Raw genomic sequence first — 22,155 nt, 5'->3', positions numbered from 1 at the left:
ATAGGGAAGGAGGTGGTAATTAATATTTACTGAGTGTCTGTAACCACTTTTCCACGTGCTCATTTGGACCTCAGAGCTGCCCTGGCAATTTTATGATTAGAGGAGAAGCTTTGGCTTTGTCAGCATAGCCAACTGGTTAAGAGCATACGCTGGGTTGGGGGTGCCTGGGCGGCTCCGTGGGTTAAGCGGTTAACTGCTGATTTCATCTCAGGTCATGATCTCAGGGTGGTGGGATCAGCCCTGTATCTGGCCCTGTGCTCAGTGGGGAGTCTGCTTGAGATTCTCTCTCCCCTCTCCCTCAGCCCCTCCCGCTGTTCACGTACATGCCCACAGGCCTGCACGCACGCACTCGTTCTCAAATAAATAGATCTTAAAAAAAAAAAAAAAAAAAAAAAAAACCCAGAACAACAACACTCTGGGTTGAAACCTCTGCCTTGCCACTGTGTGACCGAAGGCAGGTCCCTTCGCCTCTTTGTATCCGATTTCTTATCGGTAACAAGGAGATAACAACAGTCTGTTTGGTAGGGGACTCGTGAGGATTAGCTGGAGTAAGTCTGTAAGGTGCCGAGCGCGGCACCTGGCACGTACTCAGCACTCAGCCAAGCAAACTGTTTTCATCCTCTGCTGCTTTTCAGGCTTACAGTCCTTTTAAAGGAAGGCTGTGGAGTTTTAGTAGCTTCATAGCATTCAAAGTTGTGACTACGGATTTTGCAGATTTTCCAATAACCGTAACAGAACTTTGTCAAACATATGAGTACTTTTCTTTCAGTCGGGTCATCTTGAAACCCTCTTCCTTGTTCAAATGTTGCCTTTGCTCAAAATGTGTTTGGACTTCTTGTTACTACGTTTTAGTCTATAGGTGTTTGTTTTTGATACCATTACAAGTAGAGAATAGAGGTGAATATTTACGTAATGAAATTTCATTATTGGTTCACCAAACTTTTACTGACCACCTAGTATTTGTTAGACATACTGTGAGGCACCAGAAAAATAGCAGTGAACAAGTAAGACAGGGTCATTTCCCTATGGGATTTGCAATTTAGGGGGCAAAATGCTTTCACCAGTACCTTGGATCATGTCAACAATGTGACTACTAAGTAACGTTTTTAAAAACTGCTAAAAGGAGAATGCAAAACTTTGGATGTCTTGTAGATATATCCAATACTTTTATAGGTACAACAAAATCTTATCCTTGAAATGTTACCCAAAGGAAGACAGATGTCTTCTTCATGAATAAAAACGATATGTACCGAGGACACTCTGATCTGTAACAGTGCAATGATGTAAGCAGCCCTTTAAATTCAAATTTGAAATAAAACAAGGAGCTCCTTTATTTCCTCTCTGTTTGACTGTGACTTTGGAGCCACTCACTCATGAACTTGAAATCGGAAGCACAGTTACATTAAACAACACAATTGAAACTAAGTTATTCACCAGTGACTGGGTAATTGAAAATGGTTATATATTCAGGAATATTTATTAGGTTCCATTATTTAGTATGTCTAAAAAATGCATTGATTTCTTCTTATAACTTTCCAAATATTTGTATTTATTCAATTTAACACCTTAATATTAAGTAATTACTAAGTACATATAGTTAAATACAATTATAGAGTCCTGAAATTTAAAAGGGACTTTAAGGATAATTTGGGATAGTCACTCTTACAGTGCAAAAATGCCCTCAGCCTATGCCCAACACCTCTGGTGATGGAGATAGACTAGGGTCAAAGGGATATAATATAAAGTAGGAATTTTTCTGTTATAAGATAGGAGTGGTAGTTACCTATGGGAAACTTTTGGGCCCTCTCTGTAAGTACAGGTTGGTTGGCTGGTTTTATTTTTTTCCAGGTAACATTCTGGTCAACTGTAACTTCTGCACTCCAGTTTCTGCCTATGGACCTCCTTTTTGGTAAACTTTGGTATTGGCTAGGGAAACATCCCAAGATCTTTTTAGTTTTCTGAGTTTATGATTAACATTATAGTATAAAATTTTAACTATTTATTTGTGCAATGAATATTTATTGTCTTTTGTGTGCCAGTCACTGTTCTAGGCAAAGGGATGATAGCGTTGAGCAAAAAGTCACTACCATTATGGAGATTTCAAGTTCATGAATAAGTAGCTCAAAAGTTGCTGTCAAACATGAAATAAAGGAAATGGATGAGGTCTGAAGGAGATGATCATTCAGGTTTGGGACATGTTGAGCTTGGGAGGCAGTGGGCCATCCAAGAGCAGATATCTGTAGGCTGCCGGCTCTGTGCTTGAGAGAAAGCTTGCTTTGGGGATTGTTAGCAGGATGGGATCTGAAGCACTTGGGGCAGAGGAGGAGGGCAAGGGAAGTGAGTGGTCTGAGAGCAAGAGATAGTCTAGGATGATACTGTCCTTGGTGCCTTGTAAGTACCAAATGTTTTAGAAGTCATTCATTTGATCAACAACTATAATCCTTTTAAAGTAATTATGTAATAAGCATTACTTATTCAGTAATTGTAACATGAAGCAAGTACAGTTTTCTCATTACTTTGGAGAAACTCTTTTTTTTTATATGTACAGTACTTTTTAATAACCACTTTGTTGCATACAATCTTGCTGTGGAAAATCAAAATAATAACAATAATAATAATAATAAAAAGTAACCAGACTTCAGTTAAAAATTGTATAATTGGCTTTATGATAGTATCCACAACTCCCTGTCTCTTTAGGCAGCCAGTCCCTTTTAAAGACAACACGAAAAAGTGTGGCTAACAGCTTTTTTAAAATTTGGTAATATATCTTACAGATTATTCTATATCAGTATATTGAGATACACATCCTGTGATGGCGGTATAGTATTCCATTTCTAGACACAGGTTTATTTAATTAGTTCATTACTGATGGCCATTTTATACCAAACCACAAACATCCTAGAAATGGAATTTCAAAGACAAAGAATATAAGCAGTTTTCATTTGCTAGATATTACCACGTTATCTGCCACCGAAATTTTACTAATTTACCCCACCCCCCCGCCAATGAACCAGCTAGGAGTGCCAGTTATCCCAGATCTTGATGAACATTTGCTTGAGAATCAGCTACATGGATTCATCTCTCAGCTTTGGCACAAGACATGCGATCTTGATGGGGCGCCTGGGTGGCTCAGTGGGTTAAGCCTCTGCCTTCAGCTCAGGTCATGATCTCAGGGTCCTGGGATCTGAGGCCCTGGGATCTGAGGCCCGCATCAGGCTCTCTGCTCAGTGGGGAGCCTGCTTCCCCCTCTCTCTCTGCCTGCCTCTCCGGAAACTCTTTTTTTTAAAATTAAGTATTTATTTTTATTTTTATTTTTCTTAAAGACGTCATTCATTTATTTGAGAGAGAGAGAGAGAGACAGCGAGAGAGGGAACACAAGCCAGGGGAGACGGAGAGGGAGAAGCAGGCCCCCCCGCCGAGCAGGGAGCCCAACTCAGGCTTCCATCCCAGGACCCCGGGATCATGACCCGAGCGGAAGGCAGACGTTCAATCAACTGAGCAACCCAGGCACCCTTGGAGAAATTCTTTTATTACAAAGGTTTGAGAAGTGGAGGTTTTAGGTAATCTTTCTCCTTTTTTCTTTTTAAAATTATGTAAGTAACACAAGCATATACACATACACACTTGTAACAGCCAAAATATATACAAGTACAGAGGGTAGAGTTTGTCCTTTTCCCTCTCTCCTTACCCTTTTCTCACCTAAGACCTTTTTTTATGACTTTCTGTATACTGTTCTTAGAGAAGCTATGTTCTGAACAGAGTTTATCTTGGAGATTGGAGCATGCAATTGCTTATGTTTTTGATTCACGGAGACCATAGATAAGATAGAGTAATATTTCACGATGGCCTCCCCAGGGGATGTATTTGCCTTTGTCGTTAGTGGTGGGCAGTCTTTTATAGGAAGCCCTTCAACTGCATAGGTGGTGGATAGCTGAAGCTCTGCATTACGGACTTTGAGAAGAACAGCTGGACAGATGCAGGTTGGGGGAAGATCTCATTTCCAGGATATTAGAAAATCACATACACACAAAGATGGGACACTTAAAGAATTGTGAATTATCTTCGGTGAGGCCCTGAATTTTGAGTGTTATTACTTGTACTATTCAGGAGTTGATCAAAATAATTGTGAAAAGTAGTCACAAGATACTATACATTTTATTAGGTTTCTTGTTTCCCCAGTTTTACTGAGTGTAATTGACCTAGGTTTCTAGAGTTGATGTTTGGCTGTCATTTGGAGGTGGACCGCATTAGAAGCATGGAGAACATACCTACTTGTGCCTACCGACCTCTGAGGCATTGATCCTACAGTGTTAAATATGCACAAAAATATGTACTTGAGGAAGATCGTTACTTGGTAGAGAAGATGAGAGAGAAATTGTGTAATTGCCCTTGGTGTTTGCAGCATATCACAGAATCTAGAATTTAAATGAAAAATTACTCTAGAGGAAAAGCACCAAAAGGGCACTTCGTATTTTTTGGCAACTTGCTGATCTCTAGTCTTCCTCATCTTGGTAAAATGGTACCTTGAAGAACTTAGCTATTAAAGTCCTAAACCTGGGAGTCATCCTTACAACTCCGCTCTTCATGCCCGCTCTACCAGAAGGCCTGCTGATCCTACCTCCAACATAGAAAACCCGTCTCCAGGGCCGGTACCCAAATACAGGCCGCTGTCAGCCGAGACTTCTGCAGTTACTTTGTGCCTTCTCTTTCAGCTTCTCTCCAATTTCATTTTACACCCATTTCACCCATCCTATACCCCTCCTACTCCCCACCCCGCTGTCTCTGGCAATCACCAGTCTGTTCTCTGTATCTATGAGCTGCCCTTTTTTTTTTTTTTAAGATTCCACATATGAATGGGATTCCTGTCACATCTAAGTGTCTTTTCCTCTCTGAGTTATTTCACTTAGCAAAGTGCCTTCAAAGTCCATGTATGTTGTCTCAAATGGCAGGATTTCATTCTTTTGTATGGTTGAAAAATATTCCATTGTGTATATGTACACTAAATTTCCTTTATCCTTTCAGCCATTGGTGAATACTGAGGTTGTTCCCATATGTTGGCTCTTGTGAATAATGCTGCAGTGAACATGGCCAGGCAGATACCTTTCTGAGTTAGTGTTTTCTTTTTCTTCAAATAATATGCAGAACTCCAATTGCTGGATTATATGATAGTTCATTTTTAATTTTTTGAGGAGCCTCCATACTATTTCCATAGTGGCTACACCAAATTACAGTCCCACCTGTGGTACAAAGGGTTCCCTTTCTTCAAGTCATCAACACTCATTATTTTTTGCCTTATTGATAATAACTATTATAACAGATGTAAGGTGATACCTCATTGTCACTTTGGTTTGCCTTTTCCCAATAATTATTGATACTGAGTATCTTTTCACAAACCTATTGGCCTTGTGCATGTCAATTAGCATTTTTAAAAAGAGTTTATTTATTTGAGAGAGAGAGAGAGAGCACGCACCCAAGCAGAGGAAGGGGCAGAGGAAGAGAGACGAGCAGACTGCCCGCTGACCTGGAAGACTGATGTGATGCGGGGCTCCATCTCAGGACCCTGAGACCGTGACCTGAGCCAAAGTCAGATGCTTAACTGACTGAGCCACCCAGGTGCACCTCAACTGGTATTTTTTAAAAGCTCCCCAGATGATTCTGATGTGCAGCTTTGTTGGGAACCCTGGCTATGTGATCAGAGGGCGACTGTTGTAGCTTCCCTCACTGTAGGTGGGAATTGTTCTTCCAAGAGTAAACTCAGAGTACAGGAACCCTGGTACTGCTCAGTGGCTGGGGTATTGCCCTGGGTGGATTGTTCCGGGTGGATGTATGTCCTGTCATTTGTGGTGCTATCTCTTCAGTCCTAGGCTCCCATCTTTACTGTAGAGAGGTGTTTTCATAGCTTAGCCTTCCTGAGAACGTTGGGGGCTGCAGCTGTTCTACAGATCTTTAATTACTTCCCTGACAATCCCTGGTCCACTTCAACTTCTCTACATTCAGCTTCCACTGTTTCTGAATTTGGGTTTGTTTCCCGCCCACGATTCTCTTGGGCACATTGACGTTTTTGGAAGTCTTTTGTTTGGTTCAAGTTGAAGGCTCCTTTAGTGGTTAGCACTTGACACCATTCAGTTCTAATGGCTTGGGGAGTGGGGAGCAGAATTCTGCACTGTTCTCCTGATGGCATCTTTCCAGTTTATCCTGTGCTGCCGTGGATTTACTCTTCCTCTTATATTTCTATAATGTATATTCTTACTGTTAAAATAAATAATTACATAGTCTTTTGTATTTGTCATTTTAAGGAAGGGGAGAATTACATTCTAATGCTCCATTATTTGGAACCAGAAATCCCCAAACACTTTTTGGTTACCTCTGAAAAGTGTCCCATATACAAAGGATTAAGCAGAATCTTCAGAGATGGGGAGCTATAATGGTTTAACCAAATGAAAAACGACTTCATTCCATTAGTGAAAATGCATTTAAAGTCATAAGATATCATTTTCACATATCACATTAGCAAGGTGTGTTTGGTGGGGTAGTTATGGTGGGAGGTGTGGTAGGGAGCTTATGAGATGTGGGCGTATATGTGTAAGAGAGTAAGAGAGAATTTAAGCCATCAAGGCTGTGGGTTGTGGGAGTACAGATATTCTTATATACTGTTTGTAGAATGCAAATTGGTATAATTGTCAGTGCAATTTGGCAATAAGGGCCTTAAAAATGTTCATACTTTTGGGTTAAGCATCTATCTCAGCTCAGGTCTTGATCTCAGGGTCGTTGAGTTCAAGGCCAGCGTGGAGCCTACTTAAAAAAAAAAAAGGTTCATTTTTTTAAACCCAGGGATTTAAATGGCAAAATAACCCAAGGAAATAATCATAGGTTAAGACACTAATTTATATACAGAGATGTTTATCTCTACATTATAAACTAAATAAAAACAAAACCACAAAGAACATGTTCAAGTGCCTGACACTGAACAGTTGTTAAATTATGTACATCTGTGCAGCTAACAAAATTCTATGAACAAAATGAAGCTAACAAAAATAAATATTTAGACTTTAATGACATAGGGAAAATGTTTGTACGGTTTTTTTTTTTTGGTTTTTTTTTTTTTGTTTGTTTGTACGGTTTTTAAGGATACTAAATGAACAAAAGATGTACTCTGAAACAGATTTATCCAGAATATCAATTCTGTAAGAAGAACGTATGTGCAAAGAGAAGTAAAAATGAGTGGTAATTGTTTTTACAGCTTGGATTATGTGAGGTTCCCTCCTATATTTGTATACTCTGGTACTTTCCAAATTTTTACAGTGTATATGATAAGAAAAAAATAGTTTTTAAATTGCCAAGTTGTCTCACAGACAAATAAGAATGGCCAATGATCACATGAAAATATTTAACCTTAGTAGTACTAATGAAAAATGGGAAGAATGCTCAGTGACATGAAAATGCTTGTTCCATATATTTAAGTGGAAAAGAAGTAAGAATATGTACCCCGTGATCCCAATTTGGTTAAAATTGTGTCTGTATCAAAATGTCGACAGTGATTATCTTTAGGTAGTTGATGTTTTTCAGATGACTTTTAATTTTCTCCTTTATACTTGTGATTTGGATTAGGTGAGTTTTCTGCCCCTATTCTTCTGTATTTTCCAGTTTTTCCTACATTGAATATGTGTTCTTATAATCAGGGGAAATTTTTTCACACATTAAAAAATATCAAGTTAGTCTTTTCATTCTCTACACCATACTTTCTGCTCTTAAAACAGGCTCAAAATACTTAACTTGGATGTTAGAGTAAGGGAAATTTGAGGGGACTCTATGTAATTCAGTCTTAAGAATTAAATGTATACAATGATACAAATTTCTACTCTAAAAAAATTTTTTTATTAGAAGACTTTATTTCTTTATTTGACAGAGATCACAAGTAGGCAGAGAGGCAGGCAGAGAGGAGGAAGAAGGCTTCCCTGATGAGCAGAGAGCCCAATGAGGGGCTTGATCCCAGGACCTTGGGCTCATGACCTGAGCAGAGGCAGAGGCTTTAACCCACTGAGCCACCCAGGTGCCCCTACTTTTTAAAAAATTTTTTTTTAAGATTTTTTTTTTTAATTTATTTATTTGAAAGACAGAAATTACAAGTAGGCGGAGAGGCAGGCAGAGAGAGAGGAGGAAGCAGGCTCCCTGCTGAGCAGAGAGCCCGATGCGGGGCTCGATCCCAGGACTCTGGGATCATGACCTGAGCCGAAGGCAGAGGCTTTAACCCACTGAGCCACCCAGGCGCCCCTAAATTTTTAAAAAAGATTTTATTCGTTTGTCAGAGAGAGAACATGCACAAGCAGGCTCCCTGCAAAGAGCCCAGTGTGGGGCTCTGGGATCGTGACCTGAGCTGAAGACAGATGCTTAATCAACTAAGCCACCCAGGGGTCCCTCTGTACTACTTTAAAGAGATTTATCTTTGTTTTGTCTAAAGTATATTTGAGTCCTTCAAATATTTTCTTATATGGATAATCACATAACTGCAACATAATGAAAAACTGTCTTTTTGTATTTATTGAAGATTTTTATTTATTTATTTAGAGATAGAGATCACAAGTAGGCAGAGAGGCAGGCAAAGAGAGATGGGGAAACAAGATCCCCACTGAGCAGAGAGCCCGATGCAGGGGTTGATCCTAGGACCCTGAGATCATGACCTGAGCTGAAGGCAGAGGCTTAACCCACTGAGCCACCTAGGTGCCCTTTGCTTTTTTTGTGAAGACTTTTTAGCTTTTTTATTTCTAAACACTGAGATATCATTGACATACAGCAAAATGTGCAGATTTTAAGTGTGTAGTCCAATTTTGACACGTTTATACCCATATAAATACCACCCCAATCAATATGTAGATCCTTTTTGTCACTACAGAAAAGTTCTGTCATGCTCCCTTCTCAGTCTTCACCATCCAAAGGTAATCTTTATTCTGATTTTTACCGCCATAGATTAATTTCACTTTTTCTAGAGCTCCATATAAATAGAATCATATTTTTTTTATATCTGGCTTCTTTTGCTTAATGTGATTTTGGGATTCATCCATATTGTGCAATGGATTTTTTTTCTTTTTAATTGCTGAGCAGTATTCTGTTGTATAAATCCCACAATTTGTTTATCCATGCTCATGTTGACAGACATGTAGGATATGTCTAGGCCTGGGCTAGTTTAAAATCAGGGATGGTTAGTTTGTAGCTGTCTTATAAACGCCAGCATGCCACCCTGCTTCTCTTTTCCTGTCTAGCCATGCTTGCCCTGAAGTTAAGGGCTTGTTTCTAGGAGCTTATAACTAAGACCACCACAGAGAGCGCAGATAACAAAACTAAGCTGTCCAGACAAGTCCAGGGCAGATGCCTCAGAAGGTCATCTCCTGGGCACAGAAGGGCTAGCCTGAAGATTAGCTGAAAGCTCCTTTTAGAGAAAGAAGGAAGGGAGGGAGGGAGGGAGAAAGGAAGGAAGGAAGAGAGAGAGGGAGGGAGGGAGAGAAGGAGGGAGGGGGGAGGGAGCAAAAAGAGAAATCTAAGCAGTGAATGCTCAGGGCATCCAATCAGGGACCAAGAGAGCCACTACCACATGGAGACCAAATCAGAGCAGCTGTTGGAGGTTACTCAGAATGCTGAGCATTGACCGTGAGAATGGGGTGGAGTGCTTCTTCACCCCGCTGGCCCCGCAACAACTGTTGCCCGCCTGAGTGCCCACATGGCCTCCCTTCTTCTGGGGCTTCTGGGGTAAGGAGCTCCAGTAGGGCGTGAAGCACTTGCTATGCAGCCTGCGACTGCTCTTCCGGTGTGAGCTGTGTAAGAAACCCATGACCTCAGGGGCACATGGTCTGATAACTAGAAGAACCTCCCCGCCCCCCGACTCAAGTGGCCATCATACATGCAGATATTCAGTGTTACCCAAGAGCAGGAATTGTGAGTTCCAGGTTTGATAGATCCAGGATGCGTATCACTGTGACAGAATAGGGCACAGCACCTCCTGCCCTAATCTCATTCCTTGTAGAGTTCATTTCCATCTGTGCCATCACCAACCAAGGGGAATATGGCCTTTGTCCCATTTCCTCAGGCACTGCCCCTTTATCCCATCTGTCTCCTGAATCTTGACACAGAGTCCAGGTAAACAGAGTGCAAACAGAGCTGAGGAAATGTGGGGGGGAGAAGTACAGTTATTGAGTTAGCTTGTTGAGAACAATGGGGGCCCTCATTAGGCAGTGGCAAGACCAAAGGAGAGGGTACCCTTCACCTGCCATGTAATAGAAGAATTTATGGCAAAACTCTTGCCATGAAGGGTGAGTTGATCACAGATGTTATACTGACCAACTTTGTTGGTGACTGTGCTGAAAGGGTCCTCTGACACTTGGCAGTGGACTCAGCCAGCAAGCAGTCCACTCCCTGTGAACCCTGGGCCGGCTTTCCATATCTCCCTGGGCTGTTGTCTGTCTGCTACCTCACTGTGTCAGGTTCTTACCTGATTATCTTCTGGCCCTCACTTCTTGTTCTGGCCTATTTTTTTTTTCCTTGCCCTCTTCAACTTAAACTTTCTGGTTAAACAACAAAACAAAACAAGTATCAGACTTTCTAACTTTGCATTAGCTAACATTCCCTGCCAAGGCACTGACCCTGAGCACCTGCCAGAAGATATTTTTATTGCCTTTGGTTTCATTATAGATCTCAAAGTGCATGGAATTGGGTGTCTTTCCCCCAGAATTTGGTTTCTAGTTGTTTATTTAAAAACTAGATAGAAGGAACTCCTGGGTGGCTCAGGTGGTTAAGCGTCTGCCTTCAGCCCAGGTCATAATCCCAGGGTCCTGGGATTGAGCCCTGCATTTGGGCTCCCTGCTTGTCAGGGAGCTTGCTTTTCCCTCTGCCACTTGTGTTCTCCTGCTTGCTCACTTGCTCGCTCTCTCAAATGAATAAATAAAATATTTTTTTTAAAAAACCAGAATTTTCTGATTGAAGTTATTTATAAGCAATCTGATTCTTAAAACTCTTTTTGATATTACTGGGATCACCATGGACCATGCGTCCTGTGTGATCCATATCTTGAGAGGACGAGTAAATTGAAGCTTTGAAAAGTTGACACCAAACATGGAAACTGAAGCGATCACTGCCTGTCAGACTAATAATCTGGTCTTCAGATGACTTTTACTTGTGTGGTATATATAATTAAGTTGAATTTAGTAGTCTTAAAAAAAGCCACAGTAATTTTTCATGGGTTACCTTGTTATCTTCAGTTACAATTTTGAAATAAGAGCAAAGAACAGGGGTGTCTGGGTGGCTCAGTTGGTTAAGTGTCTGCCTTTGGCTCAGGTCATGATCTTGGGATCCTGGGATCAAGCCCCACATCAGGCTCCCTGTTCAGTGGGGAGTCTGCTTCTCCCTCTCTTTTTGCCCCTTCCCTGGCTCATTCTCTCTCTATCTCAAATAAATAAAATCTTAAAAAAAAAAAACCCAAAAACAAGAACAGATTGTGTCCACCCCAAGTTACATTTATAACTTCAAAAACTGTATTCTCACAGAATTTAGCAAAAAAAAAAAAAAAAAAAAAAAAAATTAGAGAAAAGACCTTTGGAATCTTTCTTCTCTCCCTGCCAGTCTTTAAGCTCTAAGTAACCAACTATGTTTGAACACATTCTTTGGCAAAGTAGTTAATATTTCATAATCAATTTTTTGGGATTTGAACTATATGGAAGAAAGTTCATGATACCATTCTAATGAAGCCTATTAAACAACTTACTCTTATCAGTGAACATGAAAGATTCCTGTGTATAAATTCCTCTACTGGGAACTGAAAATGATGAAAATTAATTTTAAATGAGGGAAAGGAAAATCCTTGAGTTCTTGGCTTTTCTGAGGCAAAAGTAAGCAGTAAGACCCTAACACTTCTTCTCTGGGATATGAATATTGGGCTCTCCATGGCAAGTGTAAACTTCATATTTGTTAATTACTGCAGGGTGTTGGTAGATTACCACAGAGATACAGAAACTAAAGGAAATTATTGCATTACCCATCAGGGAAATTTTAAGATAAGTTAAAGTTACATCATAGAACAGAAAGATATTCCATGTTCATGGATTGGAAGACTTGATAGTATAAAGATGGCTGTTCTACCCAAAGTGATTCAGTGCAATCTCTACCAAAATCCTGACAGACTTTTTTGCAGAAGTGGAGAAGTTCATCCTAAAATGCAGATGGAATTGCAAGGGACTCTGAATAGTCAAAATAGTCTTATAAAAGAAAGGTAATAGAGGAATCATACTTTAAATATTAAATTTTTTAAAAAGTTACAGTAATCAAAATGTGGTACTGCCATAAGGATAGACCTATTGATTAATGGCATTGAACCGAGAGTCCATAAATCCATATATCTGTAGTCAATTGCATTTTGATGAGGGTACTAAGACCATTCAATGGGGGAAAGGACAGTCTCTTCAACTAATAGTGCTGGGACAATCGGACATCGACATGCTAAATAATGAAGTTGAATCCCAACCTCATACTATATATTACAAGTAACTAAAAATGGATCAAAGACCCAATTGTAACAGCCAAAACTCTTAGAAGAAGACATAAGGGTAAATCTTCATGACTTTGGATTTGGTAATGGATTCTTAGAAAGGCACCAAAAGCACAAGCAGCAAAAGAAAAAAAAATAGCTAAATTGGACTCTATCAAAATTTAAAACTTTTGTGAATCAAAGGACACTATTAAGAAAGTGGCAAGAAAATTTAGAGAATTGGAGAGGACATTTGCAAATCCTATGAAGGCCCTAGTATTCATAATATATTAAAAACTCTTACAATTCAGCAATAAAATACAACCCAATTAAAATATGGACTAAGACTTGATTGGACAGTTCTTCAAAGAAGATAGAAAAATGGCCAACACACCTATGAAAAGATGTTCAACATCACTGGACAGTAGAGAAATGCAAATAAAAAACTACAGTGTGGTACCACTCCATGCCTACAAAGATGGCTGTGATAAACAGAAAAGAAGTATTGGTTTGAGGGTGTGGAAAAATTGAAACCTTCACGCTTTGTTGGTGAGAAGGGAGAATGATGTAGTCACTGTGAAAAACAGTTTGGGAATTCCTCAAAAAGTTCTACATAGAATTACTATATGACCCAGCAATTCTGCTTCTAGATATATACACCAAGTAGTTGAAGATCTATATTCAAACAAATACTTGTATACAAATGTTCATAGTAGCACTATCCACAGTAGGGAAAGGTGAGAACAACCCAAATGTCCATCAGTGGATGAATGAACAAAATGTGATATATCCATACAATGGGATAGTTTTCAGTCTTAAAAAGGAATGAAGTACTGCTACAATATAGAAGAACCTCAAAATATCATGCTAGGGACACCTGGGTGGCTCAGTTGGTTAAGTTTCTGCCTTCGGCTCAGGGCGTGATCCCAGGCACCATGCTGAGCAGGGAGCCTGCTTCTCCCTCTGCCTCTGCTGCTCCCCCTGCTTGTACTCTCCCTCTCTCTCTCTCTTTCTCTGACAAATAAAAATAATCTTTGATTAAAAAAATTTTTTTTAAGTAAAAGGCAGACATAAAAGGTCACCTTTCATGTGATTTACATTTGTCAAATACCCAGAATAGGTAAATCCCTAGGGACATAAAGCATAGTAGTGGTTGCCAGGGCTGGAGCAGGGGGGTGGCAGTGACTACTTAATGAGTATGAGGTTTCATTTTGGGGTGACTGAAATGTTTTGGAACTAGGTAGAGGTGCTGGTTGCACAATATTGTGAATATACTAAATGCCACTGAATTGTTCACTTTAAAATGGTTGATTTTATGTTACGTGAATTTTTAAAAAATGACATCATACCGGGTTTTTTTGTTTTTTGTTTTTTTCTTAAAGATTTTATTTATTTATTTGACAGAGAGATCACAAGTAGCCAGAGAGGCAGGCAGAGAGAGAGGAGGAAGCAGGCTTCCCGCTGAGCAGAGAGCCCGATGTGGGGCTCGATTCCAGGACCCTGAGATCATGACCTGAGCCGAAGGCAGAGGCTTAACCCACTGAGCCACCCAGGCGCCCCCCAGTTTTTATGATCTCATAAATAACTGTGGCTTTGCTGTCATAGTTACCTTGTGACTGTTGGAACCCATGTGCTTTATGGTGTTTGTCCGCTGGGAAAGTTCTTTCCAGCTGTGGGCAGGAAAACTCGAAGATGGATGATCCCAAGTGGGTTTCCTTCTAAAATAACAATTAAGAAATACAGTTTTGCTTTTCCATTTTTATTTGTGGAAGCTGGTAAAACTCCTAGAATGGGCCCTGGTTTGTTTTAAAATGTGATATGGACTAATGTTGGTTACTTTCTTCATTTAACTTGAAAAATTGTGTTTAAAATAACTATATTATTTGGAGATAGAACAGCTTTTGGTTTTATGAAGATTAAGAGCAATTTTAAAAGAGGAGCACCTGGGCAGCTCAGTCGGTTGCCTCCCTTCAGCTTGGGTCATGATCCCGGGGTCCTGAGCTCTGCTCTGGCTCCCTGCTCCGGGGGGATTCTGCTTCTCCCTCTCCCTTTGATCCTCTCCCCTGCTCCTGCGCTTGCTCAATCTCTCTTCTCTCTCAAATTAATAATAATCAAAACAAAGAATCTAAGCTATATACATGCAATTGCAATAAGATTTTTCTAGTGGTTTGCCACACTACACTGCTAGAGATTTTGGTGACAATTTCTGAAGCCACCAACCATCACATATGCTTTATTGTCAGTGGAATTGGTGTCAGGCATGAGAAAGTTCTGTTTTCAGATCAAGCAGAGCTTATACAAAAACTAAAAATCTTAGTTTCTTATTTTATAGCTTCTTTGTTTTTTGAATGAAGGACTTTAGGTTGGATTTTGGCAAAATATCCGGCATTGAGAAGAGTTCTCAGAAACGTAGATGTGCTTTGTCAATGATCTTGATGTTTTTCTTTATAATGAAATTGGTGCTTCTGTCCCATGGTTCTGCTTCTGCCCCTGTGTGGTGTTTGTGGATTGTTTCTCCAGCAGATGTATTTATGCTCGTTGTCTTGCACACTCCCACCTGATTCCTTAAAAGATCCAGAGTGCGCCGTCCAGCTGAGAGTTTGTAGACATGAAGCAAACAAAGTGAACTGATTTGTAGTGGATTGAATCCATGGCTTTTGGCATCATTAGCATCATGTCCCACTCATCTGAACTAGAGTGCGAGAGAATAAATGCCTTGGCTAAGCCAGGACTTCGCAATTTCAAAGTGAGAAGGGATCTGGTAAGCATAGCAAAGTACCTGGAATAAATATAATGTGCCGAAGGCGTGGGTACGTGTGAGTATTCAGCTTATAATAATTATTGCTTTTGACTTCCACAAAATTAGGAAGATCTCCTTTTTGTTATGTTCACTGGATAATGCTTAATTTTTTTTTAAAGATTTTATTTATTTATTTGATGGAGAGAGTGAGTGGGAGCATGAGAGGGGAGAAGGTCAGAGGGATAAGCAGACTCCCCGTGGACCTGGGAGCCGGATGCAGGACTCGATCCCTGGACTCCAGCATCTAGACCTGAGCCGAAGGCAGTCGCTTAACCAACTGAGCTACCCAGGTGCCGTGGATAATGTTTTAAAATAAAAGATCAGTTTTTAAGTTGTGTAGAATTCAAAGTTAAGTTTTTCAGTAAATTATTAATTAGGAAAATTTTCCCACAAGAGTGAATTTAACTGGACATGGTACTGTTCTCCCATGACAGCAGTAGAAGAAAGCGAGGTATGCTGAGGACACCGCCGCTTACTGCGGGTTTCTGTTTGCCCAGCGACCCCGCCTTTGAACAGCAGCCTAGTGCATTTCCTTGCACAATTTACTTAACCTTTCCATGCCTTAGTTTCCTCACCTTGGTGATTAGAATAATGGAATCTATTGCATATGGATGTTATAAAGAATGAAGGAGTTAATGTAGTCAAAGCTCTTAGAACAGTACCTGACATAGAGTAGAAGCTTGAGACGTGAACGTTAAAGACCGAGAATAATTGCGAAGGATGAATGGGAGCTGCTTTGGTGAGGGCGGACTTGTTTACATGCACAGACACTTCTAGTTCTGACCCTCTCTTGTGTGCCAGCGGACTGTTCTATCTGAAGTTCTGAGAGCCTCTGGTACACTCATTTTAGGGCCACCTTCCTGCTAATGGGCATCTCAGCCGAAGAGAATGCTTTGGGAAAGAAAGAAGTAACTTAAAAGCAATGGTTTTTCAACTGTTTCCCAAGAAATTTTAACATTGCATACAGCGTCTCTTGTGGTTTGTTGAAAACACATAGTCATTGCCTCATGCATTTGCCGAGAGTTACTGTTTATCCCTCGTTGACGCTGGGAAGAGTGGGATGACATCGGGGTAAGGATCAGAGACAAAGATGGTGATAACATGGTTCCTCGGCCTGGAATTCACAGTCCAGACCATTTTTTGTACCACTAGAATCCATGCCAAGAAAGCCCCAGGGCTTTGAATGGAAGAATATCAGAAAACAACACATTTTTAATGGTGTGCTTTCTTGGAGTTGTAAGGCCACACATAGGTTAGTTTTCTCATCTCTGTTAAGCCATCTCATACATGGCTAGAAAGAAGGACAGGGAAACTGACTGGTGTAAAGAGTATTAAAATTACTGATTTTATGAATCATCTTGTTCTGATCTATTATCAGAGAGAATTGAGTTTGTCTTATTTTCACTCATTTTTTCAGTTTCTACTAGCATTTTTATAGTTTCAAATTGCTAGTTTGTGTATGTACAATCCCTTTTTACCCTTCTTCCTCTCCGCCCCCGGGCTTGGTTTTCCTGTTTGTGTGTAGTTGTGGTGGAAATGAATTAGGAAAGGAGATTGACGAGTGTGGATAACTTCACTTCCTAGAAGGTGCTTTATCTCTTCTCATAAAGTAATGGTTTGCTGCTGCTTTCTCAGGACTGAACTGCAGCTACAGAAGCAACAAGTGGACCTTTCAAGATGCATGCAGGGCTGCAAGAAATGAAGGGAGACACTCGAGAGACCAGTGAAGGGAGGAAGAATCATGTTTCCTGGGTAAATAGTATGCTTCTGGATTTTAACAAGTTTCTTGCCGTATCGGTTACCAGACTTTGTAACACCTAAGTCTCCAGAGCTATACTTAGTCTTTGCATTGTTGTTAAACATTCTTTATTTTCTCCTCCCTCCATTTTCATTGCTGAGCTCTTTGGTCAAATGATTCTTCTTTTTATTGATGAATCCAAAAATCTGCATTGAATATACAATTTAGGTGATTTCTTAGATCACTTGTTATATCTTAGGCTGACTGCTGGCTATTACAAAAGTTGAGTTGTGTATTGTGTCTTTGTAATGTGCCGGTTTAGTCCGAGGCCAGCTTTTAGTTCGAGTGCGAGACTCCAGCTTCCATTTCATTAAATGACTGACTTGAAAAACTAGAACACTACTTTGAATACCAGTTATCCAAGCCATGCACTCAGGCTGCCCTCTGGAATAGGAAACATTTTTCAATGCTAATTGTAATAACTAAAGACAAAGCAGACTGGCAATAATCAGTGTAAGTAGACTGGCCTTCACTTGCTGAAGTACATGTGCCCTACTTAAGGTTTTTTGGGGTCATTTATTTATTTGAGTTGTGAACTCAGTGTGTTCTGTTACTAAGCCACTCAGCTTGTGCTTAGACTTCGGGGTTTTGTTGTTGTTGCTGCTGCTGTTAAACCTTTTTAAGTAAAGGAAATCTATTGCATTATTTTTCATATAAAGTTAAGAGCTTTTCTTCACTGTGCTGGCTAGAAAGTTTTGGAAAGAGGGGGAAGACATGGAGTCAGAGCTGTTGACGGTGCATCATGCCGAAAGTTCTGTGTGCGTCACCCTGACTTAGACAACTCCATGGCAGCAACCGCTCCTCCACAAGTCTGGGGCCACGCAGTCCGTGGATAGGTTTCTACTGTTATAGCTTCTGGAACTTCCTACCTGATGGTGAATTGCCTCAGGGCTACCGTTAGATATATTCTTTATATCTCTATCTATATCTATATAGATATAAATATATCTATATAGATATATATAGATATCATATATAGATATCTATATATATCTATATATATTTCTTTAATTTCGAGTTGTAGACTGAGTAAAAACTGTTGAGTGGCCTTGTATCTGAGTCCTCTAAACTAGAAGTGGCGTAAAACAAGCTTATTCACAAGTGAACTTTATGCACATTTTCTAGTGCTCACCTTCACACCAGCTGTTCTCGTCAACCTGGTTGCCTTGCTCTCCCAGTCAGTCCAGAAATGCTCCTGCCCCAAATCTTCTCTTCTCAGGGGAGCCCCTGGGTGGCTCCGTCGGTTAAGTGTCTGACTCTTGATTTCAGCTCAGGTCATGATCTCGGGGTTCTGGGATCAGGCCCTGAGTTGGGCTCCATGTGGAGTCTGCTTGACATTCTCTCTCTCCCTCTCCTTCTGCCTCTCCCTGCTGCTTGCACTTGCTCTCTCTAAAATAAATAAATACAATCTTAAAAAAATCTTCTCTGGGGCACCTGGGTGGCTCAGTCAGTTAAGTATCTGGCTTCAGGATGTGAGGGCGATCTGGCTGCGACATCTGTCACCCCATTGATCGCCAGGGTTGATTCGGCTGATCTGGCTGGCTAGGCGGGTGTCCCCTTCCTCCCTCACCGCTCCATGTGCGTCCCTCCCGAAGCTGCGCGCTCGGTCGAAGAGGATGACCTTCCCCGATAGAGGAGAGGACCGTTCTTCGGTCAAGGGTATACGAGTAGCAGCGCTCCCCTGCTAGAACCTCCAAACAAGCTCTCAAGTATCTGGCTTCAGCTCAGGTCATGATCTCAGGGTCCTGGGATCGAGCCCTGCATGGGCTCTCTGCTCAGCGGGGAGTCTGCTTCTCCTCCTCTGGCTCTCCCTGCTCATGCTTGCACACTCTCTCCCTCTCTTTTTCTCTCTCTGCCAAAAAAATAAATAAATTCTTTAAAAAAAATCTTTTCCTCTCAGATAGCCGCGTGGCTCCTGCCCTCTTTTTCCTTTAGGTTTCTGCTGAGGGGACAGATGGTTTGCTGCTTCTTTCTCAGGACTGAACTGCAGCTACAGAAGCAACAAGGGGACCTTTCAAGATGCATGCAGGGCAAAGCCAAACTAGAATCACCAGGAATTCTCTGTTAGTCTCTACGCTTACTACCTGGTAACACTGAGCCATCTTGTCTCGCTCCAGCTGAGCTCATCTATCCCACTCCTCTCCTACCTATCAAGTATGATGTTTTCTTTATTCTACACGTCATGCTTTTTCTAGTTCACCTTTAAGATCTTTTAAAATTGACCTTTCACTTTTAAAGGCACATACATTTGACTCAGCAATTGTATTTCTAGGAATTTATCTCACATCTAACCTCATACAGTTACGCAGGTAATGCTGTTCCGCCTCAGCCTCTCTTGAATCCCCATACATGCTTCCTGTCCTCAGTAGCCCTTGAGCAGAGACTCACTTCCTCTTGCTGCCATTATTTCATTGTGGCCAGGGGTCATGCCCCTTCCAATAAAACTTGGGCAACTGGCTGCTTCTTTGCCTAAATTGCAGTGTATCGGTGACATTTTCACAATAGCTAATTATATCCCCTTGCGGTTTCTTCTTTTGAACTCCTGTTCCCTTACACCAGTCTTTGTCTTCCCATCTGCGAATATCTCAAACGGTTACACTTTCTGCATTGTATTTTTTAGATACTTAGATAACTAGACATATACGCATGTGCTGGTGGTAACTCTACTGGGCTGCACACTAGAATCATCTCAGAAGCTTTATAAAACACTAATGCCTGGTCACACCCCCAGGGATTCTGAGACAGTTTGTCTAGGGTGAGGCACAGCATCAGAATTTTATTTGTTTTTTATTGTTTAAATATTTTTTTAAAGGATTTTATTTATTCATTGGACAGACAGAGATCACAAGTAGGCAGAGAGGCAGGCAGAGAGAGAGGAGGAAGCAGGCTCCCTGCGGAGCAGAGAGCCCGATGCGGGGCTCGATCTCAGGACCCTGGGATCATGACCTGAGCCAAAGGCAGAGGTTTTAACCCACTGAGCCACCCAGGTGCCCTTAAATATATATTTTTTTAATTCTGGTATAATTAACATGCAGTGTTATATTAGTTTCAGGTGTATGCTACAGTGATTCAGCATTTCTGTACATTACTCAGTGACGATTGTGATAAGTGTGCTCTTAATCCCCCTCACCCATTTCACCCATCCCCCTCCCCACCTCCCTCTGGTAACCATCTGTTCTTTATACTTAAGAGTCTGTTTTTTGTCTTTCTCTTTGTTCATTTGTTTTGTTTCTTAAATTGCATATATGGGTGAAATCATACGGTATTGGCCTTTCTCTAACTTACTTCACTTAGCATCATACCCTCTCAATCTGTCCATGTTGTTGCAAGTGGCACCCCTAGAATTTTACATTTTAAATAGAAAATCCGTTTATTTAGGTGTTTTTTTTAAGTTGGCACTATGCGCTATGTGGAGCCCAACATGGGGCTTGAACCCCCGACCCTGATATCAAGGGTCAGATGCTTAACTGAATGAGCCACCCAGGTGCCCTTCCAAATTTAATAAATACAAGCTACCTCCCCTACAATGTTATTGCATTTCTTTATTTTCAGTTGTTCCAACTTCATGCATTTCTTTTTTTTTTTAATTAAATTTACCATAGTACCACTTTTAGTCTCTTCACAGAAACCTGTAATAGAAACATAAAACTTTTAAAGAAGAGGAGGCAGTGAAAAATCAGTTTCCTACTCCTATTCCACAGGCAGGCTCTTACCTCTCCTAAGCAGCAACTCCTATCTGTTTCTTGAGGTTTCTTCCAAAGTATTTGGTTTTTGCTTTCAAAATAACTAACTCCTTTCTTCAAAAAAAAAAAAAAAAAAAGTTTCTCTTGATTTTTTTGGTTGTTTCTCAATGTTATTAGTTGTGTGCTTAGTTTTGACTTTTGTTTCTTGACAAAACTCAAAGCAATGTTTGTCTTCTGTTCTTTTCATTATCCATAGATACTTTATGTGGTGATTTTGTAATAATTTCTAACTTCATTATTGTCATTTCAGAGCTTATCTCTTCCAAGCAGAATATTGTTGGATTTTGTCTTCTGTTCAACCAGTCTTGAAGATTCTATGACTTACATCTAAATTCATCTTCTATAATTCATGGTTGCTGTTGCATTTGTTCTATTTTCTGTATGTAACTTGTTTCTTGATTTTTATATTTCTTTGTTGTCTCTCTTCTGTTACACCTTCAGTTTGGGGGAAATGTTTTTCTTTCCTTTCAACTTTTGAACAAATTTTAAAGGTGAAAAATCTTTCGAGTTTTCTTAGTGCCAGAAATAACATTTGTTTCTATATTTATTTACTATCATCAAAGCAAAAGCAGGAACTTTCCTTTCCTTCCATATAAGGAAACTCAGTTTCTCCCTGTTTTGGCATCCCCTCTCCCTATTCCTTTTCTACCCCCTTGTTTTTTTCTTGCACACTTTGCATTTGTTCTGTGAGGTGTACTCATTCTTCTGGGCTTCGGCCTGGTACTCATAAGTATTTTGCTATTCTTGCATTCATTTAGTTAATGACCACTGAGGCGTTACTCTGAGCTGGATGGATGCTGAGGTAGGCGCAGGAGATACGAAGATAAAGGTGGTTCTGACCCTGCCATCAGGGGCCCCATTCTGGTTGAGGAGGTAGCACGCATGCAGACTAACAATGGCAAAAGATGTGATGTGTCAGGTGTCCTGGAGACACAGAGGGAGGGCGGGAGGGAGACATGGATGGAGGGAGTCATGTTTGGTGAATCAGCAAAGGCGTCCTGGAAGCTGCTGCTACTGTACCGGTGGAGCTTTGTGAGATAGAGGATAAAGCAAGAGGGCTAGCGCCTGAAGGTGCCCACGTTTGTTGCCCAAGTTCGTCAAAGCCTGGCTGGAGATGAGACTGAAAAAGGGATGTTGGGCCACATTGTGAAGCACCTCAAGTGTTTGACCAACAAGTTTCCATTTTGATCCTGTGGGCTGTGTCCCAGACGCTTAAAAGCAGGGGAGTGCCGTGCTCAGGTTTGTGTTCAGGAAGATAACTGGCTGTGGTGTGAAGCACGGACGGCAGGAAGTCAGTGAAGCTGCT

General features: G+C 40.7%; 1 protein-coding gene across 2 annotated transcripts in view; it reads left to right on the top strand.

Annotated features, from left to right (window-relative positions):
* The window catches only part of ZHX3 (zinc fingers and homeoboxes 3), a 94,321-nt gene that overhangs the window by 25,671 nt on the left and 46,495 nt on the right, over positions 1–22,155 (top strand). Inside the window, exon 1 of one of the 2 annotated variants that reach the window (XM_045980896.1) lies at positions 16,921–17,060. The exons of the other annotated variant lie outside the window; for it this stretch is intronic. The gene's annotated coding sequence lies outside the window, so the exon portion shown is untranslated. Of the gene's footprint in view, positions 1–16,920; positions 17,061–22,155 lie in introns of those variants that run through there. 2 annotated transcript variants of the gene reach the window in all.

The sequence above is a fragment of the Meles meles genome, chromosome 16, assembly GCF_922984935.1.
Source record: "Meles meles chromosome 16, mMelMel3.1 paternal haplotype, whole genome shotgun sequence".
Classification (NCBI taxonomy): Eukaryota; Metazoa; Chordata; class Mammalia; order Carnivora; family Mustelidae; genus Meles; species Meles meles.
Note: the sequence above shows the minus strand (reverse complement) of the source record. Positions and strands in the feature narration are given on the sequence as shown.